Genomic DNA, 6,000 nt, shown 5'->3' with positions numbered 1-6,000 from the left:
GACTAACCAATTTATTTGAGCATAAGCTTTCGTGAGCTACAGCTCACTTCATCGGATGCATACTGTAGAAAATACAGAAGACGTTTTTATACACACAAACCATGAAAAAATGGGTGATTATCACTACAAAAGGTTTTCTCTCCCCCCACCCCACTCTCCTGCTGGTAATAGCTTATGTAAAGTGATCACTCTCCTTACAATGTGTATGATAATCAAGGTGGGCCATTTCCAGCACAAATCCAGGTTTTCTCCCCCCTCCAACGCCCCCCGCCCCCCAACACACACACAAACCCACTTTCCTCTTGGTAATAGCTTATCTAAAGTGATGACTCTCCTTACAATGTGTATGATAATCAAGGTGGGCCATTTCCAGCACAAATTCAGGGTTTAACAAGAACGTCTGAGGAAGGGGGGAGGTAGGAAAAAACAAGGGGAAATAGGTTACCTTGCATAATGACTTAGCCACTCCCAGTCTCTATTCAAGCCTAAGTTAATTGTATCCAATTTGCAAATGAATTCCAATTCAGCAGTCTCTTGCTGGAGTCTAGATTTGAAGTTTTTCTATTACAATATCTCAACTTTCATGTCTGTAATCGCGTGACCAGAGAGATTGAAGTGTTCTCCGACTGGTTTATGAATGTTATAATTCTTGACATCTGATTTGTGTCCATTTATTCTTTTACGTAGAGACTGTCCAGTTTGACCAATGTACATGGCAGATTGGGCATTGCTGGCACATGATGGCATATATCACATTGGGAGATCTGCAGGTGAACGAGCCTCTGATAGTGTGGCTGATGTGATTAGGCCCTGTGATGGTGTCCCCTGAATAGATATGTGGGCACAGTTGGCAACGGGCTTTGTTGCAAGGATAGGTTCCTGGGTTAGTGATTCTGTTGTGTGGTATGTGGTTACTGGTGAGTATTCATTTCAGGTTGGGGGGCTGTTTGTAGGCAAGGACTGGCCTGTCTCCCAAGATTTGTGAGAGTGATGGGTCAGCCTTCAGGATAGGTTGTAGATCCTTGATAATGCGTTGGAGGGGTTTTAGTTGGGGGCTGAAGGTGACGGCTAGTGGTGTTCTGTTATTTTCTTTGTTAGGCCTGTCCTGTAGTAGGTGACTTCTGGGAACTCTTCTGGCTCTATCAATCTGTTTCTTCACTTTTGCAGGTGGTTATTGTAGATGTAAAAATAGGAATAGCGGTCAGTAGGTTTCTGGTATAGGGTGGTGTTTATGTGACCATCGTTTATTAGCACTGTAGTGTCCAGGAAGTGGATCTCTTGTGTGGACTGGACCAGGCTGAGGTTGATGGTGGGATGGAAATTGTTGAAATCATGGTGGAATTCCTCAAGGGCTTCTTTTCCATGGGTCCAGATGATGAAGATGTCATCAATATAGCGCAAGTAGAGTAGGGGGGTTAGGGGACGAGAGCTGAGGAAGCATTGTTCTAAGTCAGCCATAAAAATGTTGGCACTTCCTGGTAAGCTATTACCAACAGGAGAGTGGGTGTGTGTGTGTTTGGGGGGGGGGAGGGGAGAAAACCTGGATTTGTGCTGGAAATGGCCCACCTTGATTATCATACACATTGTAAGGCGAGTGATCACTTTACATAAGCTATTACCAGCAGGAGAGTGGGGTGGGGGGAGAGAAAAGCTTTTGTAGTGATAATCACCCATTTTTTCATGGTTTGTGTGTATAAAAACATCTTCTGTATTTTCCACAGTATGCATCCGATGAAGTGAGCTGTAGCTCACGAAAGCTTATGCTCAAATAAATTGGTTAGTCTCTAAGGTGCCACAAGTACTCCTTTTCTTTTTGCAAATACAGACTAACACGGCTGTTACTCTGAAACCTTTTTGAAGTGTGGATCCCAGGACTGGACACAGTTGGTTTCACCAATGCCATGTGCAGAAGTAAAATCCTTCCTCTGCTCCAACTCACCACTCCCCTGTTTATGCATCTAAGGGTCGCATCATCCCTTTTGGCCACGGTATCACACTGGGAACACACGATGAGGTGGTTGTCCACAATGACCCCTACATCCTTTTCAGGATCACATCTTTCAATAACATAGTACCCTAGTCGTGAGTCGGGCCTGCATTCCTTGTTCCGAGAGGATAACTTTACATTTGACTTTGTGAGAACCTTTTGTTTGAATGGGCCCATCTCACCAAATGCTCTAAATGTATCAGTGAGCTGCCCTGGCCTCCTCATTGTAACCACTCTGCCAATATTTGGGTCATCCACAAATTTTATCTGCAATGCTTTTCTATTTGCTTCCAGATCATTGATGAAAATATTGAATCGCATCAGGCCTAGAACTGATCCCTGCAGAACCCCACTAGAAACAGCCCTGCTCGCTAACAATGGCCCACTGACAGTTTTTAGTCCATTTTATGTGTGCTCTACTGAGATTGGATAGTGTTCATTTTTATCTGAATATTGTCCCCCACTAAATCAAATGCTTCAGAGAAATCAAAGTCCATTTCATCTGTGTGATTCCCTTGATCAACCAAATGTGTACTCTCATTAAAGGATGACACTGGGTTTATTTAACAAGCCCTGTTTCCATAAACCCTGTTGTTGACTGGCATTAATTATATTCCTAGACTTTTTTTCAACTAACACTGTATCAGCTTTTCCAGTGTTTCCTAACTTTATCAAATCTTTTTTAAAAACTTTCCATTTATTTTTAATTGTTTACTTTCAACTCAGTATTGTCATGTATTTCTTTCTTTCTTTCTTTCTTTCTTTTTTTCTTTCTTTCTTTCTTTCTTGCTCTGCTGCCTGATTGCGTACTTCTGGTTCCAGATGAGATGAGTGGTTGATCGGTCAATTTGTAACTGTGGTTTTCGTAACTCTAAGGTTCTACTGTAGATGCTGTATAACATCATCCTTGAGTGATAATGGACTGGAGAGCATTTCATCACCTCATGTGATACGAGTACCTCATACTGCTTCTTTAGAAATGTGGAACAAAAATATTTGTTGTACACAGGTATCTTTTCTGCAACATTAAGTAGTCTCCTTTCTCCCTCTAGAAATTGGCCTAAACCTTTTCTAGGATTTCTTTTGTTCTTAATATAATAAATAACCTTCTCTTTAAGAAAAGGAGTACTTGTGGCACCTTAGAGACTAACCAATTTATTTGAGCATAAGATTTGCATCCGATGAAGTGAGCTGTAGCTCACGAAAGCTTATGCTCAAATAAATTAGTTAGTCTCTAAGGTGCCACAAGTCCTCCTTTTCTTTTTGTGAATACAGACTAACATGGCTGCTACTCTGAAACCTTCTCTTTGTGACCCTTAGCCCTGTGAAGCATGCATTTTTCTATTTCCCCTTTCTATTTCCCTCTTCTTCAAGCACTGCCAATATTCATTCCTATTTTTCTGGGTAATTCATTTCTAGATTTCTGTGCTGATAATTTGGTGTTTCCATGGATCTGCTACCAATAACAGACAGATCTTTTCCCTGAGGTGTGTTCTAGTTGGGGTGTTTCCCCTGTCATGTGTCTTGGCAAAGGTTTGATTTTTTTCCACTCATATTTTGAGTAAACAGGTAAATGGGAAACTCCCCAGAGCATGGAATCTCTCGCCTGGCTTTGTTTGCATTAAGGCTATGTCTAGACTGACCGAGATTTTCTGCTGAAAGTTTAGTGGAATGTTCATGAAGTTCTGGTCACACATATTCCAATTTTGGCACTGGGCCATCTTCAGATTCATTCTTCTCCGTGGTGTTGCAGGAGCTCGTGGATCATCATAGGTGTTTCACTGACAACAATGCAGGGCTATCTAGAAAAGTGCATGATGCACGAATCTTTAGGAACACCATCCTTTACTAAAATGTGCAAGTGGGACTTTCTTTCCAGACCAGACGATCCCCATAGGGGATGTCAAAATGCCCATACTGATCCTGAGAGACCCAGCATATCTCTTAATGTCATGGCTCATGAAGCCATACGTGGGAAACCTGGATAGCAGTCAGGAGAGTTTCAGCAATAGAGTGAGTAGGTGCAGGACGACTGTGGAATGTGCATTTGGCAGAATAAAGGCACATGGTGATGCCTTTATTGTAGGTTAGACCTCAATGAGGAAGATATCCCCATGGTCGAAGCCATGTGTTGCACATTGCATAATAACTGTGAAGGAGAGGATGACAAGTGTTCTCAGGGGTGGCTTGCTGAGGCAGAAGAGTTGGCTGCTAAGAGGGAAGATCCTTTCATGGATTGAGAACTGGTTAAAAGTCAGGAAACAAAGGGTAGAAATAAATGGTAAATGTTCAGAATGGAGAGGCAGAAGAGTTGGCTCCTGACTGGACAGAGCAACAGGCGACCTTGGCATGGCCTCCATTTCTCCTTCTGCCTCCACCTCTTTATCAATGACTTCCTCCTCTGGGTTAGCTCCAGTTTCTGTCAGCTCCAGCCCGTGGAAGTATCCACATGGGTCTTGGCCATTGTTGAGGGGTCGCCACTGAGGATAGTTGGGGATGATTTAGTTGGGGATTGGTCCTTCTTTGAGCAGGGGGTTGGACTAGATAACCTCCTGAGGTCCCTTCCAAGCCTATTATTCTATGATTCTATGATAGCATTCAACTTCTTATAAAAATGGCAGGTCTGGGGATCAGCATCAGAGGAACTATTTGCCTCCCCTGCCTTCTGGCACATGTGCCTCAGCTCCTTCCCCTTTGCTGTGCACTGCAGTGTGTCCTGATCACAGCTCTTTTCCCACAAGCTGTGTGAAATCTGCCCATAGGTATAAAACTTCCTGCAGCTTTTGTGCAGCTGGCACTGCACAACCTCCTCTCCCAAAATACTTAGGAGATCCAGCAGCTCTGCAGTGGTCCAAGTGGGAGAGCGTTTCCTGGGTGGAGCAGCCATGGCCACCTGGGAAAACGTGATGTAAACTCTCCATGCCGAGCAAACAGGAAGGGGAATTTCCAAATTCCCGGGCCTTCAAAGGGGGATGGGTGGACAGAGGAGTTCAAACTTCTGACAAGAGTGGTCAGGATGGGCATTGTGGGACACCTTCCAAAGGCCTATTCCTCTGATAAAATCAATTGCAAGTGTCTACACTGGCACGTTAGTGACAAAACTTTTGTGTAAAAAGCCTTACAACTCTTCTCAAGGTAGTTTTATTGTGTCACTGAAACTGCCGAGTTCCGCCATCAAAAGTGGCTTTGCAGAGTGTCCTCCTCCACTGTTGCTGCCTTTTGGTGAAAAAACTTGGCAGTGTAGAAAAGGCCTAAGGAACAAGGATTGATAACCAGTATCCACACTCATGTTTCCTGCTGGTGTCTATTAAGGTTTCCCACACCATGATGTGTGGGAATTATTCATAGAATCATATAATCATAGAATATCAGGGTTGGAAGGGACCCCAGAAGGTCATCTAGTCCAACCCCCTGCTCGAAGCAGGACCAATTCCCAGTTAAATCATCCCAGCCAGGGCTTTGTCAAGCCTGACCTTAAAAACCTCTAAGGAAGGAGATTCTACCACCTCCCTAGGTAACGCATTCCAGTGTTTCACCACCCTCTTAGTGAAAAAGTTTTTCCTAATATCCAATCTAAACCTCCCCCATTGCAACTTGAGACCATTACTCCTCGTTCTGTCATCTGCTACCATTGAGAACAGTCTAGAGCCATCCTCTTTGGAACCCCCTTTCAGGTAGTTGAAAGCAGCTATCAAATCCCCCCTCATTCTTCTCTTCTGCAGACTAAACAATCCCAGCTCCCTCAGCCTCTCCTCATAAGTCATGTGCTCTAGACCCCTAATCATTTTTGTTGCCCTTCGCTGGACTCTCTCCAATTTATCCACATCCTTCTTGTAGTGTGGGGCCCAAAATTGGACACAGTACTCCAGATGAGGCCTCACCAGTGTCGAATAGAGGGGAACGATCACGTCCCTCGATCTGCTCGCTATGCCCCTACTTATACATCCCAAAATGCCATTGGCCTTCTTGGCAACCAGGGCACACTGCTGATTCATATCCAGCTTCTCGTCCAC

The sequence above is a fragment of the Natator depressus genome, chromosome 1 (genome assembly GCF_965152275.1).
Source record: "Natator depressus isolate rNatDep1 chromosome 1, rNatDep2.hap1, whole genome shotgun sequence".
NCBI lineage: Eukaryota > Metazoa > Chordata > Testudines > Cheloniidae > Natator > Natator depressus.
This window is presented reverse-complemented; position numbering follows the sequence as displayed.